The sequence below is a fragment of the Canis lupus genome, chromosome 24, assembly GCF_011100685.1.
Source record: "Canis lupus familiaris isolate Mischka breed German Shepherd chromosome 24, alternate assembly UU_Cfam_GSD_1.0, whole genome shotgun sequence".
Lineage (NCBI taxonomy): Eukaryota > Metazoa > Chordata > Mammalia > Carnivora > Canidae > Canis > Canis lupus.
In genome coordinates, this window is record NC_049245.1 from 37,583,136 (window position 1) to 37,604,983 (window position 21,848).

The 21,848-nt window shown below is 39.7% G+C and overlaps 1 protein-coding gene across 3 annotated transcripts in view; it reads left to right on the forward strand.

Moving 5' to 3' along the window:
• PTPN1 (protein tyrosine phosphatase non-receptor type 1) overlaps positions 1 to 21,848 on the forward strand; it is a 67,036-nt gene that overhangs the window by 22,679 nt on the left and 22,509 nt on the right. The gene's annotated exons all lie outside the window — the stretch shown is intronic.

Genomic DNA, 21,848 nt, shown 5'->3' on the forward strand with positions numbered 1-21,848 from the left:
TTCATATAAATCGTGCTGGCATATACTTCATCTCAACTTTATTGGACGCCGGTGTGCTAGGGACTGACAAGGACAGAAGTGACCCAGAACATAGACCTGCAGTCTTTTTCATGGTCATAGGAGGGAGGCAGTGTGAAACCAGTGCACAAATGATTAATCTTATGGAGGAAGTGCTGTGAGAGAAGCATAAGAGGTGCCAGGAGAGTGTTGAAGATTGGGCTTTAAGCTGGTTTGAAGGGGTCACTGAAGGCGTATGCAAAGCCTGAAAGAGAGTTGGCAAGCCTTCGGTTAAAATTGGCTTAGCAGTTTTCAGGAACGCAGGGAAGGCATGCGTGGTTAGGTCATTGGTCTCTAGAGAATGTCACCTCTTGAAACAATGACTCCTGGAAGTTTATTTATTGCTAGAAAGTAGTACTTCCCCTTTGATTAAACAGATTTTAAAAATTAAGAATTTGTTTGATAGTAGAATCCTATGATTTGTTGACCAGTCCTGTATTTACTCTCCTCCTATTCCTTGAGATTTTATAAAATATTTTTTAAATGTCCAAAGTTTTGATTATATCCTTTCAACCTTGTTAAGAATTCTTATACTTCTAATTTATATTTTATTTCATTGTAAAGTGAAAACAAAGAATAATTTGCTTTATCCCTATTAGTATACAATACAAGTACTGTAAACATTTTGTCTGGGGTGCCTGGGTGGCTCATTCGGTTAAGTGTCTGTCTCAGGCTCAGGTCATGATCTCAGGGTCCTGGGATCTAGCACCGTGTTGGGTTCCCTGCTTGGCGGGGAGCCTGGTTCTCCCTCTGCCTCTGCTGCTTCCCCTGCTCATGTTCTCTCTATCTCTGTCAAATAAGTAGATAAATAGAATCTTTAAAAAACAAAAACATTTTGTCTATATTCTGCCAATAATTTTTAAAGGTTTTATTTTATTTTTTTAAGATTATTTAGTTGAGAGAGAGTGCATGCATGAGTGGGAGGGAGGACAGAGGAAGAGGAGGAAGCAGAGTCCATGCTGAGCAGGGAACCCGATGTGGGGCTGGATCCCAGGACCCCCGAGATCATGACCTGAGCTGAAGGCAGATGCTTAAACTAACTTATCCACCCATGCACCCTTCGGAGATTTCATTTTTAAGTGATCTTTACATCCAATGTAGGGCTCAAATTTACAACCCTGAGGTCAAGAGTCATGTGTTCTGCCAACTGAGTCAGCCATGTACTCCTGTCAATTATGTTTTTCATTGACATTTTTATAGAAATAATTGTAGATTCATATGCAGCTGCAAGAGATAATACAGTAATCCATTGTACACTTTGTCTAGTGCCCCTCATGGTAACATTGTGCAAAACTAGTACAATATCACAACCAGGATGGTGACATTGTACAGTTTGCCCATCTTATTCAGATTTCCTCAGTTTTACTTGTGTTCATTTGTATTGTTCGCTTTTCAAAGACTCTTGTATTAGTAATGTTATTTTTGATGCTTCAATTATAGGGTTTTTTTATTCTGCCCTTAAGAAGCATCCCTTCCCCTAATCATATATATCCCCATCATGCCCCTGTATATTTTCTCTAAACCTGTTTAAGAAAGCATTTATCTACCTGTAAGAAATAGATTGAAAGCAGAATTGTCAGTCTGAATGTACAATACCAGTCTACTGTTTTTTTTTTTTTTTTAAGATTTATTTATTTATTCATAGAGACACACACACACACACAGAGAGGCAGAGACATAGGCAGAGGGAGAAGCAGGCTCCATGCAGGGAGCCCGATGTGGGACTCGATCCCCAGTCTCCAGGATCATGCCCTGGGCCGCAGGCGGCGCTAAACCACTGCGCCACTGGGGCTGCCCTCTACTGGTTATTTATCGACTGTTTAGCTAGTTTATAGTTTTTGACCTGACTGCTAAAAGATACTCTGGATTGTTTCTAACCAAGAGAGAACCACTCAGTGCGATTCAGAATGGACTTAAGTATCAACAGTGCTGAAAAAGGCCTGACAATGATATAAATGCCACATTGCCCATAATTTTAAAAAAGCAGAGTAAGTAGAAGAGTAAACATACAGAGAAAATGCCAGTAACAAAGGAGGCTTTGAGATCTTTGCACTTACTCTTCAGTGAATATTCTCAGGTGGTAACAGACCATCTGGCTATCCATGACTACAGCTCTGTGGGACAAATAACCAAATTGAAGATAAGCACCATCGTGGTTGTTACACATGTGGGAGTTGATTTTCAGTGGTCATAGGATTTTCATATGTGATCTCGTTTTCAGTGTTTCTTGGATTTTTTAAATGAGAACTTTTCCATGTTGGGATATAAAAGGAAAGAAACAGTAGATGTGTGAAAAGAAAGTTGTTTTAGAATGGTGGAGTTCAGAAATCACGAAGAGAGCAGGAAAGCAGCTAGGATGGTCGATACTGCTTGTTCAGTTAACTGCCTGGAGTAGCTCGAAAGCAAGTCAAGCAGTTAGTCAACTGGAGAAAACGTAAAAGCAGGAGATGATTACCGAGGGACTTTATCCAGGGAAATGGAAAAGCCCTGAAGAAAAAGTGAGGTTAGAGTTTGGGCTGTGCTAGAAGGCAGGGAGCTCTTTCTGTCCAGAACAGCATCTGGGTGGTAAAAACTTAGCTGTGGAGTTCTAGCCGGCCTTATTTAGCGGCTCCTAACAATTAACATGTAATAACATTAGAAAGAAGCTGCTTACACAGAAGAACCTAGATCTCAAACCTAACTGATAAAATGCTGAAGTTTTGTTTGTTTGTTTTTTAAATACTGTATTTATTCATGAGAGACTCGGAGAGAGAAGCAGAGACACAGGCAGAAGGGGAAGCAGGCTCCATGCAGGGAGCCTGATGCAGGACCCAATCCTGGTACCTCAGGATCATGCCCTGGGCCAAAGGCAGACACTCAACTGCTGAGCCATCCAGGCGTCCTGCTCAAGTTATTTTTAACTTATCTAGCTTTCGTTGAACATTATTTTGGAGGTTCTAGGTAAAGTAGTAAGATAAGAAAATTAAATTATTGCTCAAATACTGGTAGAGGCATATTTAGTATATTTGCTAATGTGATTGATATACTTAGAAAACCTAGTTTTAAACAAAATGGAGTAGGGACGCCTGGGTGGCTCAGTGGTTGGTTAAGTGTCTGCCTTTGCCCCAGGTCGTGATCCCTCAGGTCTTGGGATTGAGTCCTGCATCAGAATCCCCACAGAGAGCCTGCTTCTTCCTCTGCCTATGTCTCTGCCTCTCTCTTGTGTCTCTTGCGAATAAATAAATAAAATCTTTAAAAAAACCTTTTTTTTATCAACAAGATAACTCTTCCTGTTCTGCCTCCCATACTCCCTTTCAATAGTTGTACTCTACATTATTATACAGTGCATTGTCTCCCTTACCACAATCCTTATGGCTTAAATCTGCTAGCAAATACTAATGCCAACTAACTATCCATTCTTCCCCAAGTTCCCTCATCATTGTGGTTGCCTGATGTTCATTCTCCACCAGATGTGGAACTATGATCTGTGAATTGATGGTGCATGTTCTTTACAGTATGTCTATGGTCTTTATATTTAAAGGCTACTTTGCCAGAATGTAAAAATCTTTGGAGCACATTTTTTTTCCTTAAGTAATTTAAATATGTTATTCCATTATCTTTTGGTGCAAAGCATTGCTGTGGATGTTTGACAACCTAATTATCTTTCCCTTAAAAGTCACTGAGTACTGAGTCTTTTTGCTAGATTCTCAAAGGATTTTTTAACCTTTTATTTCAGTCTGATCATTTATTAAACTATACCGTGGTGGCCATTATCAGTCACTCGCCTCCAAAAATCAGTGTAGTCTTTCAGTGTATAGTAAAAAAAAGGTTAAACTTTTTTGACCATAGTAAAGTCTTTAATTAGAGTTTTCAGTATTTCTTTTGTTACATTGCTTTGGTTTCCTTTTTCAGGGACTCTGCCTGTTATGTCTGTGTTAGATCTTCTTTGCCTGTCACCTCTTTCTTTCACTTTCTCTCAAAAATTTTAAAGTCTTTCTTTTATTTAAAAAAAATTACTGGGCACTTGGCTGGCTCAGTCAGTAGAGCATGCAACTCTTGATCTCAGGGTCATGAGTTCAAGTCCCATGATGGGGTAGAGATTACTAAAAAGATATATATATATATCTTATTAAATATAACTTAATTTTTTAAAGTATGGGGCACCTGGAGGCACAGTTGGTTAAGCGTCTGACTCTTGGTTTTGGCTCAGGGCATGGTCTCAGGGTCCTGAGATCAGGCCCAGAACTCAGCACGGAGTCTGCTTAAGATCCTCTCTCCCTCTCCCTCTGCCTCTCCTGCTTGCACTGTCTCTCTTTCTCCCAAATAAATAAGTCTTTCAATTGAAAAAAAAAATCTAAATTAATTTCAAAAAATTTTCCAGAAAAATTATAATAGTACAAGGAATGTATTTGTATTTTAAAAAAAATTTTAACTCCCCCTAATTTTTCTAAGGCATTAAACATGTTTATTTGCACTCATGGCCCTCCTTGTTTTGTCTTCATTTCTGAAAATGTATTTTTCATTCTTTCCTGATTTCTTTTACTTTTCTTTGCACATCATTCTTTTTTCAATCACTTTGATTCTTGATTTCTTATTCATGTCTGTATTGTTCTTCCATAGGTTCTGCCACTTTCTTAATTTCTGTTTGCTGGCTGGGTTAGTTTTCATCTGTTTGGGGCATCATTTTAGCTGGCTTTTATTTTCCGTAGAGATACTGCTGTGTCCCTTACTGTCTTTTGTATGATAATGCTGTGTGGAACTCAAGTGCTCCTTGTCTTCACATCATTTTTTTTTTAATTTTTTTTTATTTATTTATGATAGGCACACAGTGAGAGAGAGGCAGAGACACAGGCATAGGGAGAAGCAGGCTCCATGCACCGGGAGCCTGACGTGGGATTCGATCCCGGGTCTCCAGGATCGCGCCCTGGGCCAAAGGCAGGCGCCAAACCGCTGCGCCACCCAGGGATCCCCATTTTTTTTTTTTTTTTTAAGATTTTATTTATTTATTCATGACAGACAGAGAGGCAGAGATACAGGCAGAGGGAGAAGTAGGCCCCTGCCGGGAGCCCGATATGGAACTCAATCCCGGGACTCCAGGATCAAAGGCAGGCGCTGAACCACTGAGCCACCCAGGGATCCCCCGCATCATTTTTAAGTGAAGAGTTTTCTCATAGTTTTAGGAAGGAAGGGGTGGGTCAGATAGATATTCTAGCTTAGGGCTCTCCAGCTCCCTCTTTAGATGTCTTTGTGAAGTTATTTTAAAATGACCTTGTACTTTGTAAGATCTGCTTTCCCTGTTGCTCCCATCAGACTTAGTTCATCGCAGCTTGCTCTTTCCTTAGCCCCTATTTGCTCAATTTGTTCTACTCCTAGAAGTTTCTCCTCAGTGCAAGGCATTGTCCTAGAAGGGCCTTTCCGTGCTCAGTTTTGAGAGTCTATAGGGCCTGGAACACCCTACTAGCTTAGGTAGAGAGAGAGCCTGGCACGGCGTGTGAACTGGAGCCTGCAGAATCTGTTCCCAGTTTGGTTGCTAACACAGACTGGCTACCACACTTCGCATGAGCACCTGCTGGTGATCTGGGGGTTCTACAGATTTTTGTTGTCAGAATCACCTGTGGTATTGATTTACCTTCCTCTCCCACAAATGCTGATGCCATGTGGGTCTCAGTGAGTGGCTTGCCCCCATGTCCTTATACTTTCCGGGTCATAAGGATGCCTTGTTCCTGGTTTCGTTTTCTTTTTGTGTGTGTGTTTTTTTAAAAGATTTTATTTACTTATTAATGAGAGACACAGAGAGAGAGACAGGCAGAGACATAGGCAGAGGGAGAAGCAGGCTTCCTGCAAGGAACCCAATGTGGGACTCGATCCCAGACCCCGGGATCACCCTGAGTCAAAAGCAGATGCTCAACCACTGAACTGAGCCACCCAGGTGTCTTGTTCCTGGTTTTGTTTTAGTTGTTGTCTGAGTTAGTCATCTATCCTTGTCACTCTGTTTACTTAAGAGCAGGAACTCAGGGGGAAGGGAAAAACTGCCATTGCTGCCACCACAATCCCAATCCTAAAACCAGGGTAATCACTCAGAAACATGCATCTCATGATATCTCCTCCCCTTACTTTGAAAAACTGAGCTTTCAAGACTCTCCTTCAAGAAAACTTTCAAACATACAGAATTAGATTAGTATAATGACCCTTATATATCCATCACCTAGTTTCAAAAATTACAAACTCAAGGTCCATCTTCTTTCATCTGAACTCCCCACACCCCCACCCTATGAGCCTCTCCTGCCTCTGTTTTGTTTTGAAGTAAATCCTAGCATCACAACAAATACTTTTTTTAAAGAAGAAAAAAAAATTTGAATGCTCCAGCATCAGAGAAGCCTTGAAGCACCTCTACTTTGGACTTGGAGAGAAGGTTGAAATAGCAAGGAAAGGAGATGATACCATCCAGGGTTTGGGCTGAGGTGCCCATCAACCTGGAAGTACAATCAGTATAGCTTCTCAGGACCTGGTCATCGTAGCAAGCTCTGCTGGGCACAAGGAGTTAGCAAGATAGCGCTTGCTGTTCCTGCCTGAATATTGTTTGCAGAGTCCGAATATGTTGTAACGTGGGAGGGCTTTGTACTAAACTTGAGTCGTTCCTCCGCCTCCCTTGGCAGCTCTGTATAAAATCCTTCCTGATATTCCAGCCATTGGCCTGCTCCATCCCAGATTTGTAGGGAGGATGTACATTGGGATGGAATGTTGCCTTCTCCAGGAATGTATCACATCAGAAAATGGCTCTGCCTACAGGGGAAGGGGTGGGGGTTGGGGGAGAGGCATATCCTTCCAAGAAATGTTTCTCTCACACCCAGCCATTCCCTGGGTATCCTAGGCAGGAAATTACTCATTACTGGAAAATCACCCGTGAGCCTCATGTTGAGGTCAAAGAACAGAATTCTCAAAGTTCAGTTGTCAGTACTTTCTTATTGCAGTCCTTATTTTGTATCCACTGTCTTCCTCATGCTGTAGCTCTTTTCTTAATTCCAGATTCCTAGCTCTCCCTTGCTTTCTGACCTGTTTCTTAGCACACCCCTTTGTAAATCCTTACTGAGGGCCCACTGCAGGAATTGGGTCGCACTGCTGAACAAGCTAGACCTTTGAGCAGGAGACAGTCCTCTGTCCTCTTTTCCAGAAACCCTGTCCAGCCCTATTGATTGGAGGTAGGAAGTTTAGGAAATGTTCTGTGTATGCTGGGCATCCCGAGGGGTCTGGGTTCACCGAAATGGGGCATAGGCCACTGTAGGGGGTGCGGGCCCACTCTCCTTTCTGACCTCAATGTGCTGATTGGGGCTTAGCCAATGGGCCAAGCAGCAGGTTTCTGAGGTGGCCGTGAGGAAGAATGCCATCTCTTCTGCACCCAGGCCTCCGTACCAGGCTTTCAGTGCCAGGATGGCCTGAGCAAGACAGCTTGGACATACTGTGTCTGATTTGTTTCTTGCCATTGACGCTGGTCATGGTCTGGTAGGAGAAGTGACTGGTCAGCAGGATCAGGAAGGTCTCTTTGGTCTGTACCAGACATGGCTGCTCTGCAGTTAGTTACTCCTGAATTTACTATTCCCATTTTTACTAGCTAACTTTGGTGCCATTCCCCTTTTCCTGTGGAATAGATTTTCCTTCTGATCAGTACTTCCTACAGTATTTGTTTGTGGCCACAGGTGGTCTTCCCCCACTAAGTGGGAACTCATTGAGAACGGGGACCATGACCTAACTACCTGCCTCATCAACACTTGGCACAACTTGAAATGCAAGGGCGAAAATTGGCTGCAAGTACAATGATACATTGTGGTTTTGATTCTGAAGGTCATTGTCAAAACTCGCCTTTGCATCTTGTGTAAGAATTTGCTTTAAGGAATATGTTTGGGAGGCAAAACCAGTTACCTTTAAGGAATATTACAATTCTGGCTTTTTAACCATCCTGTTCTCTAATGAATATATCTTAGGGAAATTTTATACTGTTCACTGTGAGTAATCTTGTGAAGATTGCTTTTCAGCACAGTAGGGAAACCAGACTTTCGACTAGTGATTTTTTTTTTCAGTTTATATATCACTGTTACATGAAAATGGCCCTAGATTTAGTGCTTCCTAAAGTTCTTTATCCTGATTTTTGCAAAATGTTTTATTTGGTTCTTAGGATTCGTTTTCCTGCTAGTCATTTAGTGAGCCTTGGGAGGAAGAATAGCTAATTACAATATCTTTAAAGGGTCTTACTCTCCAGTAGCTTCAGTTATTTATGTAGCAGTAGTGACCCGAGCTTGTATCTAACAGTATATGTATATGGATTTTGGTTCCTATATAGTTTTAGTTGTGGCATTGAGATATTGAGCATACCCTCTTGAGGAAGGATTCAGCATCCATCAGCCTTAAAAAGCTTCTAAAAATTGATCCTATGTTATTAGCCAAGGTTTACTGCCTCTTTACATTGTGTAGAGAATGTGCTCTTCATGTATTCAGCTCAAAGAAAGCAGAAGACCAAAAACCCAAGGCAGGAGTTGAGAGGAGGAAGGAATAGAGCCTGTAAGAAAATCTCCTCCTACTAAAATATGTTGACAAGGTGGGAGGATGTACTAATTTAATTTGTTGAGAAACTGCTACCTGGATATTATCTAAAAGTTGTTTTTTAATTAAATATACTTAATGAAGTGAAACTTGCTTTGTTCAAAGTTGGAAGTCAGCTGACACGGTGAACAGTGCTTTGCCTTTTTTTTTTTTTTTTTTTAACGGAACTGCTATGAACATGGTGAATAGAAATTAGTGTTTTTAATTCTTATATTTCAATACAAGTTTCTACATAGTAATACATACTAGATAAATATGGGAGGAGATTTTAGTATCAGAGCCATCCTGCCCATTCTCTCCTTACATAAGAATAAAGTAACAGTATTCATTTTAACTACAGAACTACTATTGTAGGCTTTAAAAATTCCCTATATTTTAATCTCTTATGTTCCTGTTGATTTTTAATTTGCCAAATAGTTGCAAAAAATGAGTAGGCTGCATCATCTTTAAAAAACAACTCTCCCTGATTATAATGGTTCATCTATCTTTGGAAAATAGTGATTTGTTCATTCTGACATCAGAATGATCAGATGCAGCTTTATTTTGTTACTATTTCAACCTGGAGGGAGGAAGAGCTCTCTGTAACAGACAGTTTGAACTCCTGTAATATACAAGCACAAAGATGGCACTGAGTGGGATGGGACTGACCTGGTAAACTGATGGAACCAGAAGCACAGTGTGAGGCTTAAAGGCTAATGATGAGCATAGCTGAAAATTGTAACTGGAAAACAAACTCCAGATAGATTAAAATTAAATGCTTTTTTAAAAAGTGGTATTACCATATTGAGGAAGAAAGACTTTCTACTGCTAGGAGCAGTAGAGGAAATTGCACAGGAAAAGGTCAATAGTTTGGAATGCATACAAATTTAAAACTACTTTTAAACTTTTGATTACACAGGCAATGCATGTTCCTTGTAGGAAATATTGGAAAGCAATAGAAAATAAAAAACCACTGATTACCTTGCCAACTAGCAGTAGCCACCCCATTGTTTATATATTGACGGTTTATGATCATCCTCCCACACTTAAATTTAATTTCCCATACATAAAAGTTTTAAAACGTACTAACAAAGAAATTGGATAAGTGGTTTCCAGCAGAGACAGAATCGGTGGTATTAAAATATGTAAAGAGAAAGAGGTTATATGAATAAGAAAGATACTAATATTCTCAAAGATTGGTAGGCAAAGGATAAGAAGAGATCACTGTGTGTACATCATCCAGTGGACACTCTGCGCCAAGTTAGGCTTCCTTATGAAAGCTGCACTTCCTGCGCACACGAAAATCTGTGGGAAGGGATAGACCTGTGACCTTGTTGTCTGTATGTTCTATTCCAGTATTCTGAAACATAATCAGGCTATAAGTTAAAATGTGTGGAAAACATTTTTCTTTAGTTAATTTTTAAAAAAGCAGGGTAGGAGAATGTATTTATGAATTTGAGATGAGCAAATATTTGTTAAACAAGACAACCCCAGAAAGCAAACCATAAAAAAGAAAAAATTGATAAATTGAGCTACATTGACATTAAGAACTTATGTTCATCAAAAGATACCATTAGGTTGTTTGCAGAAGTAGCCCTAGATTTCTCCTGACCCTCTGAGTGTGATTCTCCTAAAGAGGTAGAGAACCAGTTTTGAATTTGTGTTCGGCTATGTGATTTGCTTTGGCCTATGGAATATTGGTGATCATAACACAAGCAGTGGCCTGAAAAAGTACTTGCTTGCATACTGAGCCGTGCCCTTTCTTGCTAGTTTTGAGAATTCTACAATCACTACCCTGTTTACAAACCCAGGCTAACCTGTTGGTTGATGAAGGACATGTGGCTTAAAATGACTACCATCACCCTTGTCAGCAGCCAGCCACGCATCAGGTATGTGTGTGAGTGAGGCCATTGGGCCACCAGCTGACCATAAGTGCATATTCAAGCCCAGTCAACCACACATGGAACAGAGACAAGCCATCTCAGCTCAAATGGCCAACCTCAAGAATCATGAGCAAATAAGCAGTTGTTGTTAGCATTGTGTTTTGGGATGATTTTATATACAGCAAAAGCTAAATGATACAGAGGAAGATATTTGCTGTATATATGACCACCAAGAGACTTGTGCCCAGAGTATGTAAGGAACACTGCATATTATTACAAAAAAGTCAACCTTATAGAAAAAATGGACAAAGGCTATACATAGTATCATTCTAACTTTGACATTTCTGGAAAAGGCAAAACTACGGAGACACTGACAAGATTAGTGGTTGCCAGGGATTTGTGAGGAGAGAGACAGGGATGAATAGGTAGAGCACAAGGGATTTTAGGGCAGTGAGAATATTCTCTTTAATATTGTAATGGCGGATACATGTCATTATACATTTATCAAAATTCATAGAATTTACAAAACAGAGAGCCTTTTTCCAAAACTCTTCAAGGGTTCCTGTGGCCTGTAGCAGTGGTATCTTGTGCTAGTGTGGCTCCTTGTCCAGATGTCTTATGAGCAGGTGCATGTGACACATGCCACCAGTTAATAATTTTTCAATGATGATGTAATGAATTACTTTAAAATAACTAAATTAGAGTGGCTGTAAAGTCATTCCCATGATGTTACTTTCACTTGCTGCATTCAGCAAATGCTGGCTTGCTTTCTCTAGCAACCCTGAGTAACCTTGAGTATCCCATGAATTTATGGAGAAACCAAGCCATAGGCTATGAACTCACATGGGTTTTGTGTCTTGTAACTTCATGATAAGACTAGCTTGTCTTGGCGTGGCAATAGTAAGTGTACGCTAAACAGACGATTTTAGGTTTTGTCAAGAAGCCCTCTCTCACCAGATTGGCCTGAGGAGATTTTGCTGCTGAAACTCTATAAAGTTTTTAGGACCTTTGCTGATCATGTGGCAACATCCTAAACTAGGTGTATGTCTGTAAAGTTGCATCTCACTCATGGATTAGGGTCTAAAAAAGAAAAATGTGTTTAGGCCAGATTATCCTTAAACTGCCTGTTATGTCTGATGCATGTGGTTTTATGTATACAACCTGGTACTATTCTTAGGCAGTTTTGGTGTTGGTGCTGGAATCCTAAATTTAATCCACAGGAAGAAGCAAAAAGAAAGGTGCAGGTGCCCATAGAAGTTGGGGCTTTTGAACCACTCACTCTGCCTTTCCAAGAGTGATTAAGACCCTAACGGTGGGGTAGGGGTGGAGGTAGAATGTCCACTTGCTTGCGTGCCTTCATCTGTCTGTTTTATTGTTAATGCTGTGTAACCCTGATGAATAGTCGTGGATGTGTTTGTGAGAGTTACACGTGACAGCATCTAGCTCAGAATTTAGCATCTGGTCTGTCTTTCCAAGTGGAATGCAAGGTCTGTGGAGGCAGGACTTTTGTCTTTGTTGCTCATCTTCATATCCCTAGTGCATGCCATAGGGTCAGTCAGTGCTCAGTAGATACTTAGATGAGTTGAAGGGACTCATATATTGAATTTAAGCTTTGCTTCTTTAATCCATATACAGAGTTCTTTGGAAAGCCATATGGAATAGCTTGGTCACCTGCTTCTTCTCTTCCCCAGATTATCACTTTATTCTTGTGGCCTCACTGAAAAATTAATCACATTATAATGCTTTGAGGCATTGGTAATGTCTTTCTTCTTCGTCTCTGATCCCCTAAGTGGTGTATGCATAGAAAAGCAAATTACATCTAGAAAGTATTTAGAAAACATACTTGTTTGATGATAATAATACAAAAAAGCCTTGGTTAAGGCATCGGAATCTTGTACTGCCTCGCAATATTTAAGAAATTCTTAACCAAAGCTACTTTCATTTGGACATCGTGTTTTCCTCCCATTCACACTCCTAAATTATTTCCAGAAGTATCATATCAATTTTATAAGCATGGTTCTCAGTTATTTCAGAGGGAACATTGTGTGGGAATATCATGTGGGTTCTTAAGGGCCCTCCCTGTGACTGCTGAGCTTAGGGAAATTAACCGTGGAGGGAGGAAGCTGGTGGTTGGCAGTCTGGTTCTCTGTAAAGGAAGGTATAAGCCTTCCACTTTCATGTCTGCCAGCTACTTGTGTCCTTAGTCAACTGCACTGTCCTCCAGCAAAGTGCCAGAACCCCAGGGCCTGAAGTACTTAGCCAGTCCTTATGGAAAGCAGAAGGTCAACAAAACAGAAGTGAAAGTAGATTCCGTTTTTGAGACTGTTCTCTTACAGGAATGGCTTTGTGGTTCTCAGCATTTAAAAAGATACTGGTTCCAGTGTGTTTTATTGACATCAATTACTGTAAGTCTGATTCATTTTCTGCCTATTGATTTCTGCCCAAGGTGAAAGTCTTGACATTTAACAGAAAACATAAGTGATTAAAAAAAAAAAAAAACATATACTACTAAGGACTCTAAAAATAAGGTTTAATATCAGTGACACTTGAAAAAGCAGTTTTTATACCTCTTTGTTAATTGTTCTACTTTGTATACAAATAATTAAAGGTTGCAGTAGCTTACTATAATGAACGAAGAATGCTGTTTCCAAGGTAATTTTGTCTGCATCAAGGTTTTTCAGTAGTAGAAGACCATATCAATATGCTTTCACTAATCACAAAGTTTTCTTAAAGATAAGATCCTCCATTTCTAACTGAGTCCTATTACTGCAGCTGGAACATAATTTTCACTTCTGAAACTCCACAAGACCTTAGGGAATCAAAAAAAGCTGTTAACTATAAATACATAAAGTGGCTTTGTTCTTATAAATGATTTAGGGTCATCATCAATGACAGTGGGCCCTTTCTATATTGTAAAGAGTTTTTTTACTTTAAATGGCTGTGTAACCATAGAGTTCTTAAAAATTGGTAATGTTAAAGCTCTGTTAAGCTTCCAAAAGGTACTGTAATTTGTTTTGGAGAATCTTTTTTATTTTTTTTAAGATTTTATTTATTTATTCATGAGAGACACAGAGTGAGAGAGAGAGAGGCAGAGACACAGGCAGAGGGAGAAGCAGGCTCCATGCAGGGAGCCCGATGTGGGACTCGATCCTGAGTCTCCAGGATCATGCCCTGTGCTGAAGGTGGCACTGAACCGCTGAGCCACCCGGGCTGCCCTTTGGAGATTCTTTATCCTTAATATTTTGCAGCTTAACCCTTACCTTGATGTGTCTGGGTACTGACTTATTTGAGTATGTGTTGTGGCCTCTCTTCTCTGTGTCCTATTCCTCATGCTCTATTCATCCAGTCTAACTTTCAGTTTACTCCTCCCTTGACGGTGTTCAATCTAGCATTTATCCTGTTGAGGTTTTATGTTTTTTGTTTTTAAATTTCATTTCTAAGATTTCTCACTTGTTCTTTCCTATCTACTTATTCTGGTTTCATTTCTCACTGTTCTTATTCACACCATCTTTTTTTAAAATGTTGCCTTCATTTATCCCTGATCTTGAATATATTTATCTTGAAAGTGCCTGACAGGGTATATAATACATTTCACGTGTAATGGATTTTTTCCCTAGTTGGCTATCTTTTTCAGAACTAGTCATCTGCTCTGTTTTTGATACTGTGTTTACAGGCCATTTTGAGTGGGAGGGCTTTTGTTTCCTTTGCATTCATTCTCATTCTGGTTTTGAGCCTAGCTATGCCTTTGTGCTTTTCTCTACATTTAATTGGCCATTGTTCTTGTGTTCCAAGCAGAGAGTGTACATCAAAGCGTGGAATCGGTTCCACCCGTCTCCACCAGATGTTCCCTTTGCCAATTTCATGAAGGGCATCCATATCCCCACCCCAATCCCTCCTCCTCCCACGCGTGGGGAATATGTAAAGCAATTTGATTATGCTTTTTTCCATGTCATTTCCCACATGGACATACTTGTTCTGTTAGTGATTTGTAATTCCTTTATCTTAACCTCACCGCAGACCAGTATACAAGAAGATCCAACACTTTCTCAGATTCTGGCAGAGACGATGATTGTATAGCCTGCTGCCTTTTAAATGCTGGTCGGTTTTCCCTCTTTTCCCTGTCTTTCAGTCACCATAGAAGATTCTTAGGTGCTTCGGATTTTTTTCAGCCTCTCTTTTTATTCAATACACAGTCATTTTAAAACTTAAACCGAAACAGGCTTAATTTGATTAAATTTTAAGCTCTTTTATTATCACAACATTGTAGATCATTTTAAAATAACATGAATATATTATTTCTTGCTAGTTGATTATATAAAGGTATGTGTATAAAAAAATATTTTCCTACAGTTTTTATAGTAAGTTATATTCTACTTATTTCTGTATATAAAGGACACAGTATTGCTTTCAGCTTTTAAAGGCTTTTAAACCTCTGACTTGGATGATTTTTATATTTTATATTTCTTAGAGTATATTTCTTATACTTAGAGTATATACAGACATACAATACTTTGTTATACAGAAATTTTGTGTTCACCTTTATAAGGAGATTTATGATTAACAAAATTTGGTCTACATGTTACTTTGAAGATCTGGTCTTTAGAATTTTAGGCTAGCACCCCCCTCCCCTGCATGTATGTGTGTGTGTGTGTGTGTGTGTGTGTGTGTGTATATCCATCCCCGTTCAGCTGGCAACTGCCCTGAGAGTTCCAGGAAATGTACACCCTTCTATGCTCACTTACTGCATTTTAAATTACTGCCTTTACTGTACTTCAGCACTTCCCTTCAGTCTAGCTTGCTGTGTCCATTTCTGAGAGCCAGGACCTCCATAAAGTACTAGGTAACAGCTTGAATAATCAAATTAGGTCACCATTTGTAGAACAGGGTTGGAAAGAGTATAGATGTTGAAGGTGCAAAGGGACTTTGTAGTTCACCTCAATCCTGGCAAATGCAGAGTACCCTTGGAGTTTTTTCTCCCTTTAGACTTTTTAAAACAAACCACTGTTGGAACCATTAGAAAATAACCCTTCTGCTTTGAATCCATGTATTAGTAACTATTTTGGTAACTATCTTGTCATGAGACCCTCTTTGAGACCCTCATGAGACCCTCTTCTCACGAAATGGAGTGTTTGGTATATAGAGGTAAGGACCCTGACTTTGGGGAGCCTTTGGGACCATCCATTAATTCATCACCAGAGTCTGGCTGTGTCCTCTGGGCCTGTGCCTGGGCCTGTGCTAGGAGAGGTGGAGAGGCGAGGACCCAGGCACTTCTGTTAGACTCCCAGCTGCTGACGGCTGCCATGCTGTCTACCTTGGCACGTGTCCAACAGTTAAAAAGTGACTAATGCATTTTACCACGGAGTCAATAAGGGACATTCACCTCATTGTGGAACTGAAGAGAAAGGGTGTGAAAACCAAAATTGCTATACTTAACGATGTGCTTACTATAAACAAAATATTTCTGCATGGCTGGACTGGCTTTTATGCCTGTGCGTGTTTAAAACAAACAAACAAAAAAATAGAAATCTCAAATAAAAAATAAGTTTTTTTCCCACCCAGTTTTTACTGGGAACCCCAGACCCAAGTTTTACTTTGCCTACTTGGATTTGGAAGGTATTTGAATAATGGATAATGAGTTTTCCTGAATGTGTACAGAAATGAATTCACTCTGGGCCCTAATTCATTCTGGTACCGGAGCTTTTTCTAAGTATGATACCCCTTTGTATTCACTGGGAAGAGTTAACTGTTACCTTTTTAAATGAGTGGAGCAGGATAGGGGTGGTTAAGCATTCTACTCTTCATTTTGGCTGAGGTCCAGGTCTCAGGGTCTTGAGATGAAGCCCCGTGGGCCCTGCGCTCAGTAGTGAGTCTCTTTCTCTCCCTCTCCCTCTGCCCCTAGCCTAGCTCAAGAGTGTATGCATCCTTGCACTCTCTCACTCAGTTTCTCTCTTTCTCAAATAAATAAATGAAATCCTTAAAAAAAAAAAAAGGTGGGGCAGGATGGGAATCAAGAACCAGCTTTAGAAATTATTTAGGTAGTGTTATTACCTGTAATGTTATTTAAGTCCTATTTGCTTCCTTGCCTCTTTCAAAATTACCAGTTCAGATGTTTTATTTATGATTTATCAAGCATTGGTAGCACAACTTTCCAGCCCAGTTAAGTCATAATTTTAGAAAACTGTAATTTTTTCTCTCATAACAATAGTTCGCTCTAGAGATAATTCAGCTCATTTGAGTGGCCAGTGCCATATAATATGATACACTATAATTTCAGTCATTTACTTGTAAGCTTTGATCAAACTGAGCCCCTTTCAGTAGCACATTATCACTTTAGCACTAAGACATCTAGTCCACGTGCTTTTATTCTGTCACATTTCTGAAATCTACACACACACAAAAATAGGAAGTAGGCTCTTAAAAAGCCAGTAAAGAACTGGCTAAGAGAAGGACCAGGTAGGTAAAAAAAAAAAAAATCTATTGCACCTTGGTATATTTCATTTCTTACCAGTATAATTTTTCATTTAATGAGATTCTATCCACAAAATGCTGAGGTACACTTTGATCTGGGCATGTTGGTGTCTCTTTAAGGGATGCTTTTGGGAACTTGTATCATGGCAAGTTCATCATTTCCTTTTTGTCTTGGCTCCCAGATTTACCCTGCATTCATCTTCTCATCATTACCTTTAAGGCTATTTTATTTTATTTATTATTATTTGTTTTACTTTCTCTGCATGGAAATTCTACACACCTGTTAGATTATTTCATCTTGATTGGCATAATAAATGATCTAGGGGGGCAGCCTGGGTGGCTCAGGGGTTTAGCACCGCCTTCAGCCCAGGGTGTGATCCTGGAGACCCCGGGATCGAGTCCCACGTCAGGCTCCCTGCATGGAGCCTGCTTCTCCCTCTGCCTGTGTCTCTGCCTCTCTCTCTCTTTCTCTCGGTCTTTCATGAATTAAAAATAAAATAAAATAAAATAAAATAAATGATCTAGGGATATTTTATGCTGGTGATAGAAGTCTCCTTAAACTTGCTCATTAGTCAGTAATCTGCTTTTTCTACAGCTTTTGGAAAGTTAGCTTACCTTTGTTACAGTCTCATCATGTAGAGATTTTGTTTTGTTTTGCTGTAATTCTGTAAAGGTTTTTGATCTAGTACATTTTACTTCCAAACTACTGTTAGTATGTTAGTTTCCTTTAACTTTAAAGGTACTGTATCACTCCTCCAGTTCAAGACTGTAAACCTGGCACTTTATTTTACTAAATGAAATAAAAATACTTGTATTCAGAGCATGCCTATATTTCCCCCTGCTACTGTAATGTAGAGAAACATTTAAATGTATAGTTTATTACTTGTAGGTTAAAGTTGGTTAGAAAAGCTTATTGCACTTTAGAGCCTGTGCATTTTACTGAGTTTAGCTTAGTTTAAAAATCAATTTTTAAAAAGTATTTTGTGAATACCACTTTTTCCTCATTATCTTTACTAACAGACATCTCCAAATTTTATTTTCTTTCCCTTTCTCTTTTTGGCGGGGGCCAGGAGCACAACAAATAAAGTACATATTAATATAATCCTTTGGCTGAATAAAGTCAATTGCCCACAGTTACTGATACTTTGGACCTTATTTCCCCAGAGTGAATATTTGTTGGTTCAGTGGTTTAACCATATCAATGATTTCTTCGGTCTCTATTCAGTCACACCAGCTGGATTGACCAGACTGTTTTACCTCCCAAGGCAGAATTCGTACTTGTTGCTAAGTGCTTTCAATCAAATAGAAGACTTAGATTTTATTCCTTCAAGTTATTTTTCTGTGTTGTATAACATTTCCCTGAAAGCTTAATCTCATCACAGATGATGTGATGAGTGTGTTATGCTGGATTTTTTTTTTTTTTTTTTTTTTTTTTTTTGCTTAGATCAGTTTATAAGCATGCTTTTGTTTTACTTAAGGGCTTTTTTTTTTTTCTTTTTTCTTAAGGATTTTATTTATTTATTCAACAGAGAAAGAGAGAGAGCACAAGCAGAGGAGTGGCAGAGGGAGAGGGAGAAGCAGGCTCCCCCAGAGCTGGGAGCCCGGGGCGGGACTCAATCCCAGGACCCTGGAATCATGACCTGAGCCAAAGGCAGACGCTTAACCAACTGAGCTACAGGTGCCCCTGGGTAAACATGCTTTTAAATTATTAGCTCATCTCTAGTGTTAGTCCAAAAGACCTCCCTACTGTTTTGCCATTTTTAAGTAATTAGACTAGCAGAATGTGGCAATTCTAAAAAATTCACGTCGAATCTGCACATGGTTTGAGAAGTGAAAGAGGACTGTGATAGTTTGATGATACAAGCCAGAGGCTGTGCTCTCCACACCTCAGACTTTTGCCACAGCCTCTCTGGCCATAGCCATTTTCAACTCTTTGAGCTGCTGATTCTTGCTTGTACAGATCTCTATATTTCTAAGGAGAATGTTTATTTTCTGATTATTAATTTGAACCTTTACACGGGTGGAGGATTTCATTTTCTTGAACAGCCTTCCTTTGCTTGCATTTTCCCTGTTCTCCCAGTCTGTTACACCTTTTGGTTAAAACAATATCCACCATTTACATTGTTTCCCTGTGCACATAGTCACAGATGGGAGTCCTACCATAGTTTCCTTTTTAAAGTTTTCCCATAGTTAATAATCGCCTTGTATACTTTGATTTGCAAAGGCTTCTTTCTGCCTGTTGCTACCTCATCTCATACCTCCTAGAGCCTCTCAGACAGGTTTCCACAAGGTCAGTCAGCACTGGCCAGTAGGAATACAGTGCACCCTGCCTACTTTCACCTTTCCTAGCGGCCACAGGAAAAAAGGTAAAAAGAAGCAGATGAGATTAATAGTAGTGTATTCACTCCAATATGTTCAAAATATTATTTCAGCATTACTGAAACATTACTGAAACATTACTGAAAATGTTTGAGATATTTTACTTTGCTTTTTTAGTACTGTAATCAGAATCTGATGGGCAGTTCTACACTCTTTTCAGACTGGCCACCTCTCATGTGCTCTCAGTAGCTGCATATGGGTAATGGCTGCTGTATTGGAGCAATTTCAGGTGATTTCTCGGTTTCAGTTTTTGTTTTAGAGGCATCGTCTGTTCTAAAGACCTCTCTTCTCCTTTTTTCTGGCTTGCTTGGTCTGTAGGCCTGGCAGAGGCAGCTTTCATCCTTGAAACTTCCTCTATTTTTCTTGATTGGATTCCCCATTTCTGGGATTTCAGGTCTTCTCATTTCCTTCTGGTGGTTTCTTTCAGTCACAGTGGGTATGGTGGACAAAGGCATGTCACTGGCACATCTGTCTCTTGAGTCATACTGCTCCAGTCTGGCCTGCTTGCTCCTAGATCTGGGCATCTGGGAGCTCCTCCCTCCACAGTTTGAGTGGAAGTTTCCTTTGGTCTTGTGTCAGATGTTTTTTTCCTTACTATAGCTTATATTTTTCTCTTTCTTGGTTTATTTCTTCCCTTGGGTAGAAGACAGGCTCAGTGGATTGCTGAGGATGGGAATTTAGGTATGGTAAAGTGTTGAGTTCTTGCCTCTCTGCAGTGTTAATTCATTGCCCCTTCTCACTTGCTGATAATTGGGTTGGATATAGAATTCTAGGTTGGAGATCATTTTGCTTCAGGTTCTAAAAGCATTGCTCCATTGCTGTCTACCTTTCAATGTTCTCACAGAGTCTGAGGCCATTTTAATGACCTTATCCTTTGAATGTGAACTATATTCTTTCTAGGAACTTAAAGGATTTTTTTCTTTCTTTTCTTTTTTAAAAAGATTTATTTATTTTAGAGAGCAAGAGTGCATGGTAGGGAGGGGCAGAGAGAAAGAGAAAATCTTTAACAGACTCCTTGCTGAGCATGGAGCCCAATGAAGGGTTCAGTCCCAGGACCCTGAGATCATGACCTGAACCAAAACCAAGAAGCCTAGCACTCAACCAACTGAGCCACCCAGGTGCCCCCAGAATATTTTCTTTGAAGGATTCTGGAATCACATACCAATATGCCTTAGTATAGGTCTGTTTTTATCATTAGGATGAGCATTTGATGGGTCTGGAAGATTTTCTTAATTTTTTTTTTTTTAATGTTTTCTTTCCCTTTTTTTTTTTTTTTTTTTTTTGCCTAATTTTCTATTGTGGCTTTTTGGGGATGGAAGTGCTTTACTTTCTGGGAGGATTTCTTCTACCTTTACCTAACATCTTGTTCTTAATTCATGGATACAGTATCTTTTCTTATCTGAGTATATTAATGATATATTTTTTAAGACTTTCTTTTCTCTGTAGTTTATTTCTTCCAAGGAGCTTTAGTCCTATTTTGTTTTTCTTGTAAATCTTTTTATAAATTAGAGGCTTTCAAAAAAAAAAAAATTAGAGGCTTTCTTCTCACATCTTAGCATCAGTGGTTGTCCATATGTGATGAAGAGTTGGGGCTCACAAGGCAGATTGAAAGCTCTGAGAAGGTGGAAGGGGCTCATCAGCTCAACAGCACTAGCTAGGCTGTTCCTTGCACACCCTGATGTGTGTTTCTGGGCTTTCCTCTTGTCTGCTCAGATCACACAGAAAGCACTCTCCTCCTGATTTACATTGTCCAGAGTTCTGTGGTGTGGGGTGGCAGTCACCTAGCAGCACCCAGCAGCATGGAAGGGGGGGGGGGGCGATGGGGAGACCTGTTTCTTCACAGATAGTTCCAGCCCTGCCCCTTGCAATGAATCCCACTGTTCCCTCCAAAAACAGTACTTCCTGAGCCTCCGTAGAATTCTATGGTGGAAATCAGATGGTTCTCAGCTTTCCCCACTGTTGGCTTGTAATTGAGCCTTCTCAAACCTGCCAACTACTAATAAGATTTCCAGCTTCCAAAATTTCTGTTGCTGCTGTCTTCTCCTGTTCTGCCCTCTCCTGTGAGTTTGTCTTTTTCTTTTAAATGTAGTTTAAAAAATACCAAAGTTTACTATTGTAATCATTTTTAGATATATAGCTTAGTGGCAGTACATATATTTACATTGTTGTATGGATTTATCTTTTAATAATTAGAAAATTAGAAAGAAAATATTTTTAAATGGGATTATCATGGGGTTTTAGAAGAGCAAAATTAGATGCATGCGATCAGTCTAGCAGGAGGCATAGTTTGGGTCTTCTGTTCCCAGGTGCTTCCTCTTTCTGACAGTTTGGTGTAATGGGATTCGTCTACCATCTCCTTGGAAAGCAGCTGAGTAATTCTTGGCATAAAAGAGCATTTTATCTGCTCTCAATAACTGTAGCTTTGTCCAGGGTTACAGATGGAGCTCCCAGGCGTGATGTTCAAGGCTCTCCGAGATCTTGCCTGCCCACCTGTGTGCTCCAGCTGCC